The sequence below is a fragment of the Canis aureus genome, chromosome 7, assembly GCF_053574225.1.
Source record: "Canis aureus isolate CA01 chromosome 7, VMU_Caureus_v.1.0, whole genome shotgun sequence".
In the NCBI taxonomy this organism is placed as follows: domain Eukaryota; kingdom Metazoa; phylum Chordata; class Mammalia; order Carnivora; family Canidae; genus Canis; species Canis aureus.
Window position 1 is genome coordinate 32,231,087 of NC_135617.1, and position 20,250 is coordinate 32,251,336.

General features: G+C 35.7%; 1 long non-coding RNA gene across 1 annotated transcript in view; it reads right to left on the reverse strand.

Annotated features, from left to right (window-relative positions):
* Nucleotides 1–216: 216 nt before the first annotated feature.
* Nucleotides 217–20,250, reverse strand: part of LOC144317235 (uncharacterized) — a 193,318-nt gene continuing 173,284 nt past the window's right edge. The window contains exon 4 of the long non-coding RNA XR_013383183.1: nt 217–339. This is a non-coding gene — a long non-coding RNA (uncharacterized LOC144317235). The remainder of the gene's footprint in view (nt 340–20,250) is intronic.

Here is a 20,250-nt window from a genome sequence, read left to right on the forward strand (position 1 = left end):
CAGGTTTTTTATGACATGTACACTTATACCAGTTTGAGAAACATGGTCTATAATGACAGGAATTTAAAATGTGAGGTAGTTAATCTCCTGTGGGATTAATAGCCTTGGTATTCTATATGGCTGTTAGGTTTTATCAAACACAAAGAGAAAGATTAAAGTTAGGAGATACATGGACACAATTGATTCACAGAAAATTGTAGAGAATTCCATTTATTACCTCCCACCTGGTAGGTGACAAAGTGCATGGCTTGGCTCCTGGAGCTCTGGCTTCACTTACGATGCACAGAAATCCACATATGCCCACAAGGCCATTACTGATAGAAACTGCCTGGGGTTGATCTGAGAAATAAAGTCGTGAAAAGTAAAATAAACAGAGTAATTTGTGTGTAAGAAATCATTGTTAAGTTGAAGCATATAAAATTTTTAAATATTTGGCCATTTTTGAAGTATAAAAATGGCAATTTTTGGTTCAGCCTAATGTTCCCCCCAAAGCTTATTAACCAACAATGTGCATAGCAAAAAATCAGAACATTTTATTTTTTGTAGCCTAAGGGGTTGCATTGTGATCATGGTTCATAGTCAGAATCCTTTCAGACAATTCTGAGAAGCAATCCTGTGGGTGCTTGTTCATCCAGCAGGTGTTAAGAAATAAAACATCAGGACCAGAAGAATATGCCTTGAGCATTGCATGAAAACACTTGGAAAGATGAAGTCCCCTGTGCTTTTTATGGCCATAAGCAAAGTACATTTATTTAACCATTTTATCAGTTTGAGATGGAAAGAAAGCAGATGTTGTTTTACTCTTCCTCCGTTTTCATCAACTGCCAGACAATACTCTGCAGCCTTATGATGAATTTCTCTTAGTATCACCATTTCCCTTGGTAGGCAGCTTAGGGGCCCATGGCAGATTTTTCAGACTCCTATATTTAAACCAAGATGTATTCTTTACTAACACTCATTGAAACCCCAGTCTTTATTTCAAATTAAGTCTTATGCAGGGAGGGAACCACCCAGAGACAGAAATAGTAACCAAACTCAACTTCAATGACCTATGAAGAGCACAAGAATGATATATGCTTCGAACTTTACAAGTTATGTTGCAAGTCAAGACTTTTGTTATGAGTCAGCTCTATATGCTTCTTTAGATTTTAAATTCCCAGATCTGGGTCTGGATTGTGAAGAAAAGAAATGGAAGGTCAGATGTGTATATTTGGGTAATAGAAGAAACCAGAATGTTTCTAAGCACATATGAGTGTGGCACATGTGTGCCACTCAGCTACTCAGTTTGGCACAGCCTTGAATTTCAGAATTGCTGCCTTCATTCTCTTAAATTTTATGACTTGAAGCTTCAACTGACTAGGCAGAGAAAAAAAAAACAAAGCAGCCAAGCCAAGTTCCGAAGAATATATGAACAATAAACAAAAGTTTTTCTAATGGAAACCTAACTGTCAAGGTAATAAATGGCTTGTCTTCCCCTGACATCAGAAATTTTATCCAAATGGAAAATATTTTATAACCTAAAATTTTAAACATACACAGAATTTGGTAGAATAGTAAACTACCTAGATTCAACAATTGTCAAAAATTTTCCATCCTTGCTTTATCTTTCTTATTGAAGTATTTTAAAGCAAATCAGTCATATCATTCTATTCCCATATATACTTCAGTATGCATCTCTTAAAAATTAAAAAGAGTTGTTTCATAACTAAAATGCCACTTGAGCAAAATTTTAAATGACCATTTAGCTCTTAAAAAATAAGACTTGTATTTACTGTTCATTTATACATTGCAAAAATGAATTGATACAAGAAAAAGTGATAAAACTAAAAAGAAAATAAAGGTAAGCTGACAAAATGAAGCCAGGAATAAAAATATTAAACATCAAGATACAGATAAGGTCCTATCCTAACCCTAAATTCAACTCCTGCTTCATAGGGTCCAGCAGGAGGGAAATCGTGGCAGTCACCAGATTCAGGGCACATAAAGGAGGACTATCATCATTCCTCTAGAGAATGTAGCTTTTCCTGTCTCTAAGGTTTGTGAAGAATTTCTCCTGGATATCTCCATGAAGAAGGCAGTATGAGATTTATTAGACAATATACTTTATAAAATCCCCACAATAAATACAAAAGAGGTTCTGTGCTGCTCCTTATTATAGTGCCCTCATTGCAAGCCAGGGCATCATGCTGAAGTTCAGGTGAGTCAAAGTCATCCAACAAGGGGCCAGAGCAGTGCATCATGTCCATCTGGTGGCCACCAACCCGAGGTACAGCATAAAATCCATTCATTTCAAATAAGCTTTTAATCTTCTTTAGACTCCTATCGTCCCAGCTCTCCCATTAATAATATAGCCCTAATTTAAAAAACTCAAATCCAGCTGTTACTACTTTTAAGTGCTGTTATCCAAAGCAAGCCAATGTGACACCAAATGTGTCTTCCACATTCACTCATTATGTGCAAATTTGGCCCAGCCACTGGATATTTTTTCCTCCTGTTATTCAGGGGGTTTGCAAATGCCAAAAGCAATCAATCTATGAAGCAAATCAATGTGAACAGCTTTCAGGGGGAAGAGCTAACCCTGCAGCGATCTGCAATTTTTTTTTGAAATAGCAGCTGAGCTCGTCTATGGATCTAATGACTAATACACTCATGCACTAAAGGATCTGCCTGCCTTCAGTTTAAAAAAAAATTCTCTTACTTGAGGCTAGCTTCAGGGCTTCCAAGCTGTAGGAACAGCTTGAGGCTGGGGGCGGTGGTCCTGCTTGGTCAGCCATAGGGACCAGGCAGTTCCCAGAGTCCTCAGCTCTCACTCACCTGCCTGCTGCTGCATTGATCCCCAGTAAGCACTCTGGCTTCTCAACATTCTACTATCTACCATCAATAGCTCCTTGGAGGGTGCAAAATGCAATTTCTTTGTGTCCTTAGTGTATGTGACATAGTTCATCATGCTTTTCAAGATTTCCTCCTGGCTTCTGCTAACAGCCTTTGCTTGCTTCCTATGGTTCTGTTCAACTGCAGCTAAATAAACCTGTTTGATGTTGCTATCTCTCAGGAATCCGACCAGAAAACAGACGGAAATCATATATGTAGGTGAGCTAAAATCAGGGAACAATGAGAAAAACCATGTCAATAAATAGAAAGGAAATTTGAATGCACAAAATATTTTCTTGTCAAACTAAAAAACAAACAAAAATATTTTGGGATATTTAAACATAACTACAATGGTAAAATATGTCCTGCTCCCACATTGCTTATTTTCCTGGGTATAACATTCCTATTTTAAAAATGTAGGAACAGATCCAAGAAACAAATGTCTTTGAAAATTCCATTTTTATGGAAACATCACTGTATACATTTAAGCTTTTTTTTTCTACTGAAAATTATTTCAAACAGCATGAAAAATGTCAACGCAGGAAACAGAATAAAAGTAATGGATGGTCTTTAAAAAACAGAGGAATAAAAATGTTCCTGAAATACTATGCTCAAGTGACTAATGTTAATAGTTAAGTAAAATTATTCCCTATAGGCAAGAAAATAAGTAATATGCCTATGGAGTAATATATAAAATAACAGTAGCAGGAAAAATAAAGTTAGAAAAGTCAGTAATATTTCTAGATGATTTTAGGAAGTTGGCAGAGAGAATATCTAACAGTAGGATAAATTTTGTTAATATTGCCCAGAAACTGAAAATTTCCAAAAATAATCATTAGGTGTTTTGTTGTTGTTGGCCTGAAATATCCAGGTTATTATCTCTTTCCTATGTCACTTTGCAGAAATCTTAATTCCTATTCTCTTACTTTCTCTCCCACATATACTTATCCAGACTTATTTTTAGATTTCTATTTGTGATTAACAGTATATTAAGTTTCCTAAATACAGTCCTTTATTTGGAGCCTTTATCATGAAAAAGTCTCAGTGTTGAGTCCTATTTTCCTATTTTCCCTTAGACATTTGCTCTCCTAAATTCCCAAACAGGAAATATCTCACACATGCCTCACCTCACTATCACTCCATTTTAATTGAAGGATCCTTGTTAGTATTGTGTTCAGTACCCGGGGAGTTACAGTACCATACAATCAAGGAATTCACAATTAAATTAGAATAAAGTTTAAGGCTGGTGTGCAGATACTTGCTCAGACATGGTGACATTCAAGCTCCCTGTTGATGAACAAGAAGGATTAAGGTATAGAGAACAGAGAAGCTATTTCAAATAGAAAGGATGATATGTAAACCACTTAGCTGCTGAGGGGAACTTGCACACTAGGGAGATACCTGGCAGAGAGAGGGGTTGAAGCAAATTTTCTTTGCTTATAATCAATGGTTATAAACACCATACTGCTGACAAAGTTCAGTGCAAGCTCTGGGAGATGTATTCAACACATGCTCTTTAGTTTCTACTTGGGGAAAGAGGGTCACTTATCCATCTAATGCACCCAAAACTTCACTGAAGAAACAGGCCTCAGAGATCATGGCACATGAGAAGACACTCTAGGGAAGCTCTAGGCATGATTAAAATGTTTGGTAATGAAATGTTCCATACTACTTTAGATGCTACATTGCATGGACTACCTAACTCTTCCAATGCAGAGAGCCCTTCTGGAACTCATCAGCATTTCCATCTACCATAGCGGAGTCTTTTTCATCCTAATTAAGGGCTTCCAATTCTTAATTGCCTAAATCTCTCTGGGGAAGTCTCAATATACAAATCACAGATTGATTTGTTTATGGTGGGACAAAATGACTGCTTTCCCTTTAGTTTTAAATTTTCTTCTAAATACCTATAAGAATCTATGATTGGGGTCAGACTTTATATCAAATAGCAGCATATTACAGAAGGAGAAATTCTTAATGACCCAATCCATGCTTGTAGGTACATGGTACCAAAGTTTTACAATCAGGCTCCAAGACTGGAATGAAGATAGAAATAAGGATTAGAAAAAAAAGCCTTTAATTTACTGCTTAATGCTCTAATTTGGAATAATAAATGAGTGTGAATATTCACTCTATCTTAAAAATTAGGCCCCAAATCCTACATATATTTTTGAGCTTTCTCAAGACATAATTGACAAATAACATCATGTAATTTTAAGTGTATAATGTAATGATTTGATACATGCATATATTGCACAATGTTCACAGTAAGATTAGTCACATAAATTACCCCACATAATTACCATTTTCTTGTTATTGTTATGATGAGAATGTTAAAGCTGTACTCTCATAGCAACTTTCAAATATACAATACAGTATATATTGTTAGCTACAGTCAGCATGCTGTACATTAGATCTCTGGACTTACTCATCTTACAACTGAAAGTTTGTACCCTTTGACCAACATTTCTCTCTTTCTGCCATTCAACCTCTGGCAACCACCATCTACTTACTCTCTGTTTCTGTGAGTTTGATGTTTTTAGATTCCACCTATAAGTGAAATCATATAGTATTTCTTCTCTGACCTATTTCACTTAGCATACATAATTCCCTTAAGATCCATCTGTGTTGCCATCAATGGCAGCATTTTCATCTTCTTTATAAATATTCCATTTTATTCACATGTAAATGAATTTTAAATATATTACCCGCATTCTGTATGTATATATCTCGCATTATCTTACCCATTCATCTATTGAAGGATACTTAGGGTGTTTCCATGTCTCAGCTATTGTGATTAATGCTGCTATGAAATGAAGGTATAGGTATCTATTCTACACAGGCATTTCATTTCCTTCAGGTACATGCCCAGTAGTGATTACTGGATCATATTATAGTTCTATTTTTAATTTTTTGAGGAACCTCCATATTGTTTTCTATAGTGGCTGCACCAGCTTGCATTCCTACCAATAGTGCACAAGGGTTCCCTTTTCTCCACATCCTCCCCAGCATTTGTTATCTCTTACCTTATTTTTTAAAGACTTATTGGATTGAGAGAGAGAGAGTGTGTGTGTGTGTGTGTGCGCGCGCGCAAGCAAGCCCGGGGAGGGGTAGAGACAAAGAGAGAATTCTGACAGATTCCCCACTGAGCATGGAGCCCTATGCCAAGATTGATCCCAGAATCCTGAGATCATAACCTGAGCCAAAACCAAGAGTTGGTCGCTCAACCGACTGAGGCACCCAGATGCCCCTCCTATCTTCTTGATAATAGCTCTTCCAACAGGTGTTAGTGATACCTCATGGTTTTGATTTGTTTGCCCCTAATGATTAGTGATATCAAATACCTTTTACTATACTTGTTGGCCACTTGTATGTCTTCTTTGGAAAAATGTTTTTTCAAGTCCTCTGCCAATTTTTGAATTGGATTGTTTAAGGTTTATTTGCTATTGGGTGTTAGAAGTTCCTCATATATGTTGATATTAACCCTTATTAGGTATATGATTTTGTCAATATTTTCTCCCATTCCACAGATTGTCTTTTCATTTTGTTGATTGTTTCTTTTGTTGTGCAGAAACCTGTAGTTTGATGCAGCCTTACTTTTTTATTGTTGCCTTTGTTGTCTGTACTTTTGGTGTCATATCCAAAAAATCATTGCCAAGACTGATGTCAAGGAGCATTATCCCTAGGCTTTCTTCTAGGAGTTTTATGGTTTCAGGTCTTGCATTTAAGTTCTTAACCCACTTTCAGTTAATTTTTAATAGTTGTGTAAAATAGAAGTCCCATTTTATTGTTTGCATGTGGATATTCAGTTTTCCCAATAGCATTTATTGAAGAGACTGTCTTTTCCCTAATGGATATTCTTGGCTTCCTTATCAAATATTATCTGACCACATACATATGGATTTATTTCTTGGCTCTCTATGCTGTTCCATTGGTTTATGTGTCTCTATTCCATTACCATACTGTTTTGATTAGTATAGCTTACTAATACAGTTTGAAATCAGGAAGTGTGATGCCTCCAACCTTGTTTTTAAGATTTCTTTGGCTATTTAGGATCGTTTATGATTCCATACAAATTTTAGTATTTTTTTCTCTATTTCTATGAAATATTCCACTGGAATTTTGATAGGAATTTTATTGAATCTGTAGATCACTTTGGGTAAAATGGACATTTTAATATTAACTCTTCTAATCAATGAACATGGTTAGCTTCTTTTTTTTTTTCTTTTTTTTTTGCATTTTCATCAATCCACTTAATGCCTTATAGTTTTGGTGTATAGATCATTCATTTCCTTGGTTAAATATATTGCTAAGTGTTTTCTTTTGCATGCTATTGTAAATGGGTTCTTTTGCTCATTTTCTTCCAGATAGTTGTTAGTATAGAAATGCAACTGATTTTTATATGTTGTTTTTGTATCCTAAAACTTTACTGAATTCATCTATTAGTTCTAATGATTTTTTTATGGAGTCTTCAGGATTTTCTATGTACAAAATGATGTCATCAGCAGAGATAATTTTAATTTTTCCTTTCTGATTTGGTTATCTTTTATTTCTTTTTCTTGCCTAATTTTGCTGGCTAGGACTTATTATATTATGTTGAATAAGCATGAAGAGAATGGGCACCTTTGTCTTGTTCCTAACCTTAGAGGGAAAACTTCTAATCTTTCATCTTTGAGCATGTTGTGAGCTCACTGTATATGGCCTTTATTATGTTGAGATTTCATCCTTCTCTACCCAGTTTTGTGACCATTTTCATCATGAAAGAATGTCAAATTTTGTAAAATGCTTTTTCTGCATCTGTTGAGATAATTATATGATTTTTGTCCTTAATTTTGTTAACCTGCCATATTACACTTACTGATTTGCATATGTTGAATCATTCTTGCACCTCAGGGATAAATCTCACTTGATCGTGATGTATGATCCTTTTAATGTGCTGCTCAATTTGGTTTCCTAATATTTTGTTGAAAATTTTTGCATCAATATTCATCATGGATATTGGCCTATGGTTGTCTTTTCTCTTAGTATCCTTATCTGGCTTCGGTATCAGGGTAACACTGTCTTCAAAAATAAATTTAGGAGTGTTTCCTTCTCTTTGATTTTTGGAAGAGTTTGAGAATAACTGGCATTAATTCTTCTTTAAGTGTTAGGTAGGATTCAACTGTCAAGGCATCAGTCCTTAACTTTCCTTTGTTGGGAGGTTTTTGATTATTCTCCTTACCTGTTATTGGTCTGTTCAAACTTCCTATTTCTTCATGATTCAGACTTGGTAGGTTTATGTTTCTAGAAATTTATTATTTCTTCAAGATTGTTCAATTTGCAGGCATATAATTTTTCATAGTAGTCTCTTTTTATCCTCCATATTTCTGTAGTTGCAATGTCTCCTTCATTTATAATTTTATTTGAATCCTCTTTTTATCTTGGTAAATCTAGTTAAAGATTTATCAGTTTTGTTTATCTTTTTAAAAATCAACTCTTGGGGCAGCCCGGTGCTCAGTGGCTTAGTGCTACCTTCAGCCCCGGGGGTGATCCTGGAGACCCAGGATCGAGTCCCATGTCAGGCTCCTTGCATGGAGCCTGCTTCTCCCTCTGCCTGTGTCTCTGCCTTTTTCTCTCCCTGTGTCTCTCATGAATAAATAAATAAAATTAAAAAAAAATCAACTCTTAGTTTGTTGATCTTTTCTATTGTCTTTCTATCCTCTATTTCTTCTCTGATCTTTGTTATCTTCTTCCTTCTGCTAACTTAGCTTTTTCTTTTTCTTTTTTTTTAGTTCCTTGAGGTGTACAGTTAGGTTGTATATATGAGATATTTGGTTTTTTTCTTAATGTAGGTATTTATCACTATAAACTTCCCTCTGCATTGCTCTTGCTACACCCTATAAGTTTTGGTATGTTGTGTTTCCATTTTTGTTTAATATGTATTGATTTCCTTTTTATTTAATCTTTGACCCACCAGTTGTTCAGGAGTGAGTTTAATTACCACATATTTGTCAATTTTTTGTTTTCCCCTTTGATTTCCAGCTTCACACCATTGTGGTTGAAATTATACCAAATATCTTTTCCAATTTTTAAAAATTTGTGGAGACCTGTTTTGTGGCCAAATATATGATCTTGGAAAGTGTTCTATGTGTGCTTAAGAAGAATATATATGCCACTGCTATTTGATGAAATGTTCTGTATATATGTTCTATATTATGCTCTATAGTTTAGGTCCATTCATTTTATAATGTTGTTCAGGGTTGTTGCTTCCTTATTGATTTTCTACCTGGATGATCTATCCACTGTTGAAGGTGCAGTATTAAAGTCCCTATTCTGACTATTGTTGTCTATTACTCCTTTCAGATCTACTAGTATTTGCTCAATATATTTATATGCTCTGATGTTTGGTGCATATATATTTATAATTGATACATCCTTTTTTTTAAAATGACAAACAGATTTGTTTTGCTTTATTAACTTGGCTTCACAAGTAACAAAACAATAACCACCACCTCTGCAGTTAATTGGACAAAAAAATAGACACTGTAATTAATTTCTAAAAATAGCTCTTACAGATCCATAAACACACCTAACAGGCAAAGGGAAGCCAGCCAAACAATGTCAATTCAGAAAACTCTCTGAACTCACCCAAATGTTCCATTTCATACAAAGTAGGATTCATGCATTGAAAAGACAAATAAGGATATAGCCTTCACAGCATTTCCTTTTAACTGAATGTGCATGAAGAATATTATTAGATTGGGGGTCAGGAGGCCAGAGTTTTGTGAATTTGAACCTTGGTTTCCTCACCTATGAAATGAAAGAGGTAAACATCCAGAACTGACATTCAATGAATTAAGTCTTTTTTTTTTTTTTTTTGAATTAAGTCTTTTTTTTTAAATAAATTTATTTTTTATTGGTGTTCAATTTACCAACATACAGAATAACACCCAGTGCTTATCCTGTCAAGTGCCCCCCTCAGTGCCCATCACCCATTCACCCCCACCCCCCGCCCTCCTCCCCTACCATCACCCCTAGTTTGTTTCCCAGAGTTAGGAGTCATTATGTTCTGTCTCCCTTTCTGATATTGCCCACACATTTCTTCTCCCTTCCCTTATATTCCCTTTGACTATTATTTATATTCCCCAAATGAATGAGAACATATAATGTTTGTCCTTCTCTGATTGATTTACTTCACTCAGCATAATACCCTCCAGTTCCATCCTTTTGATGAATTGATCCCTTTATCATTATATAATGACTTTCTTTGTTTCTTGTTATAGGTTTTAAGTGAAAGTCTTTTTTTATTTTACATAAATATGGCTACCCTGCTCCTTTGTGGTTTCCATTTGCATGGAATAGATTTTTTCATCCATTTACCTTGAGCCTGTGTGAGTCCTTGAAGCTGAAATGACTATTATAGGCAGCATACAGTTGGGTCATTTTTTTTTTAGTCCACTCATCTATACTTTGATTCCCTTCTTTATATTTGTGTGTATTTACTATAGGTTTTTGTTTTGTGATTACCCTACAGCTCATTTGAAATGTCTTAAACTGATAACAATTTAACTTTGATGCATACAAAAACTTTTATTTCCCCTCCTCACATCTTATGTTCCTGATGTCACACTTTGCATCTTTTTATATTATGTATCCATTAACAAATAATTGTACCTATATTTGCCCTTAATATTTTGGTGCTTTTTTATTACTATTATTTTTTATTTTGGTGCTTTAACCTTTATACTAAAGTGGTTAATACACTACTATATAACATTAGAGTAATCTGAATATATCTATATAATTGCCTTTGCCAGTGTTTAAAAAAATTATGTTTTTTCAAATTACTAGTTAGTGTCCTTTTGTTTCAACTTGAAGAACAGAACTTCCTTCAGAATTTCTCAGGCAGGGGTGCCTGGGTGGCTCAGTGGTTGAGAATTTGCTTTTGGCTCAGGTTGTGATCCTTGTGTCCTGGGGTTGAGTCCCGCATCAGGCTTCCTGTGGAAGCCTGCTCTCCCTCTGCCTATGTCTCTGCCTCTCTTTCTGTGTCTCTCGTGAATAAATAAATAAAATCTTCAAAGAATAAAAGAATTCCTTAGGCAGGTCTAGTGGTGATGAACTCTCTTAGCCCTTGTTTGTTTGGAAAGTCTATCTCACCTTTATTTCTGAAGGACAATTTTGCTGGGTAAAGTACTCTTGGTTGGCAATTTCTTTCTTTCAACACTTTGAATATATCACCCTATTCTCTCCTGGCCTACGAGGGGCTCAGCCGAGGAACCTGCTGATAGCATTATGAGGGTCCCCTTATATGAGATAATTTTGTTTTCTCTTGCTGTTTTAAAAATTCTCTCTTTTCTTTGATTTTAAATGGTTTTATTATAATATATTTTGGAAAAGATCATTTTATTTTGAAACTTTGGGGTGTCTTAATAACTTCATGAATTTGGATGTCTAAATTTTTCTTCAGGTTTAAGAAGTTCTTAGCCAATTCTTCCAATAAGCTCTCTTTATCCTACTCTTCTTTTGGACTCCAGTGATATGTAGGTTGGTTTTTTGTTTTGTTTTGTTTTTAACGGTGCCCTATAAAACCTGTAGGCTTTCTTCATTCCTTTTCATTCTTTTTTCTTCTTTGACTAGATAATTTCAAATGACTTGTTTTTGAGCTCCATGGTTCTTTCTTATGCTTAATTTAGTAGTCTACTTCTGAGGCTTTCTACTGAATACTTCAGTTCAGTTACTGTATTCTTCAGCTCCAAAATTTGTTTGATTCTGTTTTCTCTCTGTTGAATTTCTATTTTGTTCTTGTATTGTTTTCCTAATATCATTAAACTGTTTGTATTTTCTCTTGTAGCTCTCTGAGGACCTTTAGAACAATTATTTTGAATTCTTTGTTGGGAAATTCCCATATCTCCACTTCTTTGGGGCCAGTTATTAGAGGTTTACTGTATTCCTTTGGTGGAGTCATTTTTACCTGGCCCTTCATGATCCAAGTGGAGTGGACTCATTTGGCTGGTGTCATCAAACACAAATACTCGTGGAGTAAAAGCTAGTGAAATCTTCAGGAGGCCTATGGCAGCTTTGCTGTTTTTTGTTTTTGTTTTTATTTTTTAGATTTTTTTATTTATTTGAGAGAGAGTGAGCAAGAGAGAGCAAAAGGGACAGGGGAAGGGGAGAGGAGATATAGATTCCCTGCTCACAGGATCACCACCTGAGCCAAAGGCAGATACTTAACCTACTGAGCCACCCAGTCACCCCAGCTAGTTTCTTAAGTGGGCTCCAGAGCTCTAGAGCTTTCCCAAAGCTAGTTTCACTCAGGGATAGGTTTTTAATTATTGATCTTTTTTGAAGGGGAGGTAGGCTGGAGTCTCCCACTCTGCTAGCTTGGTGACATCACTCTGAACTTGGTCATTTCTTCTTCCCAGGAAGAAGAAAGTCGTCCCTGTAGAATCTGACATCTGGAAGGCTATATATCCTTGTCAGTGGTTGCAGAGTATGGTGAGTATCCCGAAAAATCTGTTTTTCTAAGGGGCACTTTCTAGGTTCTCATGAGTATAAAAATATCTTCCTTAAGCCTAGAACTACAATTCCCAGCTATTTCACCAACAGTAGTTATCTCCATTTTAGCATAGCTTGAAGTCTGTAAGACTATTTGTCTTACAGGAAAACTTTATCAGCTTTTTGCCCTTTTTCCAGCTAGCCAATAGCAAGGACATTTGCCTTCTGAGTTAAAATTAGTAGCAAGACATAAAGCTATTTTCAATTCTGGACACCATTCCAAAAACATAGGAATTGGGAATGATTGGGAATTTCTGAGTACTGTAGGTGTCATTGGACATCAACTACATAGGTTGGTACTTACTTCTGGTTGAAGTAGTAAGAAATTACATACCAACTCCTCTTAAACTTGGCTTAGCAAGGGCCTGACTTCTATGTCCTATTATTTTGGATAGCAGTGTTTTTAAAAATGATTGGCTCTAAGGTACTCACTCAATAATGGTAACTAATGTCAGTTATCTGCAGGCTAACTTCAGTCACAGTATGCCATATTTTAGTACTAGATATGTTTGAGCTACATGCAATTATTATACAATTCAGTCTTCCTAATAATCCTTTATTCATTTTTCCTGCTCTTTTAATGATAAGTGATGAAAACAGAGCTCCAAGCAATATATATGTCCTGAAGAACTCAGCTCTTTGGCTTCTGCCTTGGCTTACCATCTAAAAATGCCTGTGACTCAGAAAATCTGCCACTAACACTGGTTTTCAGCTGCCTGTTTCTATTGTGTGATCAAGACATTGGATGTGTATAGATCCCAAGGGCCTTTTTCTGTCCTAGACATTCTGATCTAATCATTATGAAAAATATCCAATGTAGTAAATGCCACTTTAATTATAAGCTTGCTCCAAATGGATTAGAATCAAAATAAGCATGCTTAAGACAAAAACGAGATCTGAAAGGCAAAATTAGTAATTGAGCTTCTGAGGCTGAAATCCATTTATATTTTATGATTAGTGATTTTCTTTTCTAATTCTTATTTTAATATTCTCATTTCCACCATAAACCTATACCACCATCCCACACGTTATATCTCAAGTAATTCAGTTCCCTTTTTATCTTTTATTTACCTTTCTGGGATCACTTTAGGTTTACTGACACTCTCCCCACTTCAGGGCACCTCAGGTTTTAAAGAAATTTTATTTTATTATTATTTTTTAAGATTTTATTTATTTATTCATGAGACACAGAGGGAGAGGTAGAGACATAGGCAGAGGGAGAAGCAGGCTCCTTGTAGGGAGCCTGATTTAGGATTCTATCCCAGACCCAGATCATGCCCTGAGTTGAAGGCAGATGCTCAACCGCTGAGCCACCCAGGTATCCCTATTTTATTTTGAGAGAGAGAGAGAGAGAGAAGAAAGAGAGAGAGGATGAGCGAAGGGGAGGGGAGGAGCCGAGAGAGAGGGGAGAGAGAGAGAATCTTAAGCAGGCTCCATGTCCAGCATGAAGCCCAACATGGGGCTCCATCTTAAAACCCTGAGATCATGACCTGAGCAGAAATCAAGAGTTGGCTACTTAACCAACTGAGCCACCCAGGCACCCCAAGAGCACTCTAGGTTTTAGATGCAGATGCTAAGCATTGCAGAGAAGCCCTAATCGTAAAGGTTAGTAAGTAGTTATAAATAGTGGCGTTTCAGTCAGACTTATTTAAATTCTGACTCCAACACTTAGTAATAGTATAATTTGTACACGGTATTTACTTCTTTAAGCTTCCATTTTCTAAGTCATCAAATAGGAGGAAATCATAATTATTTCACAGGGTGCTTTTAAGAATAAATAAGCTAATGTAGGTAATGCCCTTGGCAAAAGGCCTGGGCAAATGCTTTAATGTCACTTGACAAATGCTACTTATTGATATGAAGAGAAGCATGCTCATCAGATTCATGTGTAAATCTGGAATCAGCGAGACTTGAATTCAAATCCAGATCTAGCTTCTGAGAGTTGCAAGACCCTGGTCAAGTTGTTTAATTTCTCTTTGTTCTGTTGGCTCTTTTGCAAAAGGATAAAAACACCTGTCTCATAGGCAATATTTCTTGGTTCTATGTTGAGTCTTCTAAAAAATTAGTGTCAGGCTGTATTTATACATATAGAATAAAGTGACCCATACATCTTTCTCTGAAATACCCGGATAATGTGAAAGAAACATGACCATCACCTTGTAAAGGTTTCAAGTGGCAGTTACTCTTGTATCCCCGTGGCCATAGCTATCACTTTTTCAAATCATTCAGTAACAGACTTTTTACTTCAGGTGAGGTTCTCTATGATTAGAATAGGTAGAGTTATGAGCAAGTTTTCTCTGTTTTGTATTTATTCTACAGATGCAGATTACAATAGAAAGGCAACCAGTGTAGCTGAGTCTAGGTTGAGGCTGATAACAGATTCCAGAAACCACAATGGCCTATTGTTGATAATGCTGAAGAACCAAAAACTTCAGATGTTCCAAAAATAGGATTCCTTTTTCTAAGCAGAGATAAAAATACTACTTAGAAACCAGCTACATTTTAACAGGCTACATAGGAGACAACAAGTAAGCTATTTATTTTACCATTAGCAAAGGGATTTGTATTACTGTCTCTGACTATTTGCTGTTGCTCTCTGTGAGGTAACTATACTTTTCTACCTCCATTAACATCAGGTTTAATTTAGCTTGATTTAGCCAATGAAATGTGAGCAGTATGCCACTTTCAAACAGAAGCTTTAAGAGCCACTGGTAATTCTTTGCTCTTAAGAATTCCTCCAAAGATTCCTAATGATTCCCTTATGTGGGCCAGAAGTACATGGCGGTCACTGGACTTAACTGGCTTCTTCTAGGCAATGCTGCAAAGATGAGCAGGGTATGTCTAGCATTTCACTTTAAAATGTAGAAACACACTATTTTCAAGTTTGGTTTCAGTGAATACAAACGTATGCACATATGTTTCTGTACACATACATACACTTGATATACATTTATTTTTTCTAGACTTAAATTAATTCCCCTACCTTTTGTTATCTTCTGTGAGATAATTTAACTTCTTAATGCAGTTGGAAAATGTGGTACAAATGATACTGTAGTAAATGAAAGAACTTCATCAACTTCTAATTAGAAATTGAATCACTATGTGGATAGCATAGTAAAATAGCCTGCTTTTAGTAATCTACAACAGAAATTGGTTCATGGAAGATTTTACCGAAAGGGTAAGATTTAAAAGCTCTAATTAAATTTATTTTAAGATATATCTGCACAACTGCTGGACCAGTACTATCCAATAGAACTTTCCATAATGACAGAAGATGCTATATTTGTTTGGCACCTGGGTGACTCAGTCAGTTAAGTGTCTGCCTTCAGCTCAGGTCGTGATCTCAGGGTCTGGAGACCAAGCCCCACATGGGGCTCTCTGCTCTGTGGAGAGTATGCTTCTCCCTCTCCCTCTGCCACTCTCTCTGCTTATTCTCTGTCAAATAAGTAAATAAATAAAATCTTAAAAAAAAAAGAACGCTATAATTGTGTTGTCCAATATGATATCCACTAGCCACATGTGGCTGTTGAGGACTTGAAATGTGTTAGTACAACTGAGGAGTTGAAATTGAATTAATTTAATTTATATTTAAATTTAAATAATCACTTACAGTTAATAGCTACTGAATTAGATGATGCACCTTAGACCTTCGATTGGAAGAGTATCTTTTTCTAAATATTGAAGTCCTCTTTCATGTTACTATATTTGGCATTAAGAAACTTATGTTTCTTATATATATATATAAGAATATATATATTCTTATATATATGTATATGTACATACTGGTATCTTTTTAGTTATCTTCTTATGCAAGTAAAATACACACTCTCACCCTTTTATAGTCAGGGAGCCATATCATTGTAGATCCAAGAACATACTGCCTGTTCTGCTTCAGACTTATATGAGTACCCCCAAACAAAGATCAAATTAGCTTTATGGAGCCAATCTTACAATAAAGGTTTTCCCACTAGTACCAATAGGCAAGCAGATAGTCTCACATCTTAAAATAATAGGTCAAAGACATTCTTATTTTGTCCATTCATTGATCTAGGAAGAAAAACTCCCAAACTATCCTGACAATTTCTAATATTATACTTCCCAATCTCTATACTTTAGCTTTTCATTTTTATACTAGAAATTAGATTCCCAATTTTCTCAAGCAACCAGATTTGAGTTACCCTAGTCACTAAATTGAACTAAACTATAGTTTCATCTTACAATTAAATAAGAGGTCTCTGTCCCAATTTTCAAAGGAGCCACCTCACTGCAAAGGTATAATATTCTGGGGTCTACTATAATTGTTAAGACCATGGGATTTAGAAAATAGTAATTCTTGGTTGTGAGGATATAATTAGTTGTGAAGGCTGGAGGCACATGTATTATTAGAGACATTTGGACACTGACTTTTTTTTACTTTCTGTGGCTTTGCCTGCCTGGTACACTATCCTAAGGGTTAGAGGCAGAGAAATCCTTGCCAAGACAGGCCATGTTGGTCACTGCTCTGGAGAGTTTCTTTATCCTTGGCTAATTAACTAAGACATTTAATCTATTCTTAATGAGGGTGTGGTGTTTGTTCTTTTCCTCTTAATTATAAAGCACCAGAAAGACCTGGCTGTACTTCTTAGTGACACTGTGAGAATTAATTCATCTATAGGACTTAGAATAGTAACTAATATCAAGCTCCCAATAATCGATTATTGATGTTATTTTGTCTTTAATGAGTTCTAAAATTAAATGTAATTTTATTCAAAGAATAACAACAATAACAACAAAAACTTCTAAGAAGCAAAAGATCTTTTGGAATAAAGTAAAAGACTATGCAATAGAAAGAGAAGAAGCTACACTAAACATATTGACACCAACAGTGTCCCCAAATGCAAGGCTTTATAGTTTTCTATTAAAAAACAAAATATGATGAAATGACTCAGTTAATCAGGGTCCCTTCTACGGACAAGCTAGGCGTGACTGGCCTTGACTTTTATCTATCTGAGAAAAGGAAATTAATGAAAGAATAGAAAGAAGAAAAGTTGAGATCCTGAGGTTTTCATATTGTTTGCGGTTGCTCATGTGGCAGACCTTAGAATTTCTCCCAGATTTTGTCTTGAGTTGCCCTCAGCCCAACTAGGGTATATTCATAAACCTCTAAGGTACTTGCCTCCATGAACTGCAGGTCTTACAAGAAGATCCCAGCATGGTCTCAGGAATCCCTCTCTGAAGACCAGAGGCAGAGGAGGGTGCTAGTCATCAAGTCCTCTTACAACAGAGAAGTCCTGCCACTCTGGTGGCACCAGAGTGGCATGACTCAAATACACAGGATGACACATCTGAGTCAGATTTTCTTAACTTGGAAACTACGCTGGACATTACTGAAAATGTATTCACTCTTTCAAACACTAACCTGAGAAAGATATCCAAAGTGGCTGACCGGAATCAGGACCTGACTTAGGCAATGAAGAATTCAAGTTTATGACAAGAAACTGAAATATGGGAGCAGATATTTTGTATTGTTTAATGTAAACTGCCTATCAATCTTATATTGCTTATATCTAACATAAAGTACAAATCAAGATTATTTACTTATCAGAGTATTTGGCTGGTTGAGTTGGTAGAACATCCAACTCTTCACCCCAGAGTTGTGAGTTTGAGCACCATGTTGAGTGTAGACTTGACTTTAAAAAAAAAGATTATTTCTGATGTGCCTGGGTAGCTCAGTCAAGTTAAGCATCTGTCTCTTGATTTCAGCTCAGGTCATTATCTCGAGGTCATGAGATTCAGCCCCATGTCCAGTTCCCCACTCAGCAGGCAGTCTGCTTGAGATTCTCTTCCTTGCCCTCTGCCCCTCCCCCAGCTTCCTCCCTCTCTCAAATAAATACATTTTTTAAACATTTAAAAAATAAGAAAAAATTTAAAAGATTATTTCTCAACATATAAATGAAGCAGAAATCAGAATGTGGATTTATCAGGTGTAGGTTACATATTTGTTGTATCTTTATTCTCGGCGGGGGGCGGGAGGGGAGTATGTAAGACTGTGTAGCTAAAGCATCAACTTGATTGCTTAATGATGGTTAACATTTAAGAGTTTGCTCCAGGGGAAATAAAGTGGAAATTTAAATAGTGTTTCAACTTGCCATTACTACAGGATTTCACTGTCTATTTCCAAATGAGGACACAAGTGAAAGATGATGGGGAACCTGCTTGGACTATATTATATTCAGTCAAATCTCCTTCCCTTCATTGATTCCACAGATACATGCTGCTTTAACTGCAGAGATGGCTTTATTGTTAAGCTGTTAGTCTTTACGTTTTTCCTATTTAGCAAATATTCCTGTAATTCTTGGATGCAAAATGTCTACATGTGCATAGAAACACAAAGATATATTTACCAAGCAGGACAGTAATTTATTCCAAGTTACAGACTCACCCCTTCTAAGAAAACACTGATAATGTACACGCTTGTCCCCTTGCCAGGTGACATACTGGTCCAGCCCTCTATTTGTGAACCCCAGCAAAGGGTCTACAATCCTGTGAGATGATTCTAATTATGTTTTAGGGCATATTCAACTGCTAGAAATAAACAAAAATAAGAGCTCACCCATAATAACAATAGTAATCATCAGAGCAGCCATTTAAATTAACGCTTTTAATCAAGCAACCAAAACATCATAATGCAAAAGTATAATAGAATTTAAATTTAAATCAACATTCTACCCCATAAAAAACAAGGGAGTGGGAGTGAAATTGACAAAGATACTTTTACTTTACCCATGTAAACATCAGACTGTTTTTCTCCCTAGGCTTGCTTTTCTTTCTTTGGCATGACAGTTCTGATTCTTCAGCCTCCCCATGAAGAAGAGAAAAATTCCCTTGAAGCTGAACTAAATTCATCAGCAAATGAAATTACATTCATTTGATAAAATGCTAAATGGAAAAAGGCAGGTTTATTTTAAGCCGTCAACAGGCTGTTGTAGTTAATCATGCACAGTGCAGAAGACAGGAGTTTGGTTGCTAAGAAAATGGTTGGCCTGTTTCCACGAGATCCATGTGATGTGAAATGCATCTGCTCGTTTTAACAGTGAAATAGAAAAAAATAAAATAAACACTTCAGGGTATATTTGGTGAGTCACTGTGGAACACAAGGCCAAAATAACTTATGTGTTGTCAGTTTATTTTATACAACCTTATTATGACGTTAGCCTTTTCTTGTAATTCAAAAAAATTCAGTTTAATAGCAATATTTTTTTAGAAAATTGATAAATATTTATTGTAGAGAAATTAGAAAACATAAAATCTGCTATATCACACATAAATACAAATACAAATCTAATGCCTGGTGAATGCATGGTGGGAGCTCAATATATATTTGCTAAATGAATATACATTTTATTTACTAATATGAGATCATACTGTATATACTTTTACAATTTGCTTTTTGTTCATTAAAATATTTATTGTAAATATTTTTTACGTTATTAAATTTTTTTTTTTTTTTTTTTTTTTTTTAGTAAGTGAGAGAGAGAAGGAGAATACTAGTAGGGGGGAGGGAGGGAAAGAGAGAGAGAATCTTAAGTAGGCTTCCCACTGAGTATGGAGCACAATGTGGGGGCTTGATTTCATGACCCTGAAATCAAGACCTGAGCCAGTATCAAGAGTGGGATGCTTAACCAACTGAACCACTCAGGTGCCCCTATGTTATTAAGACCTTTGCTACTTAGATACTACTTGCTGTCAGCATGCAGGCATAATAATGTGAGAGAGAATAGCCAAAGACAGCAAAGACATTCTTAGCATTTCCCTGCACATGACAATGGTCCTCAGAGTGAAGTAACCATGGACATCAATGTCCAT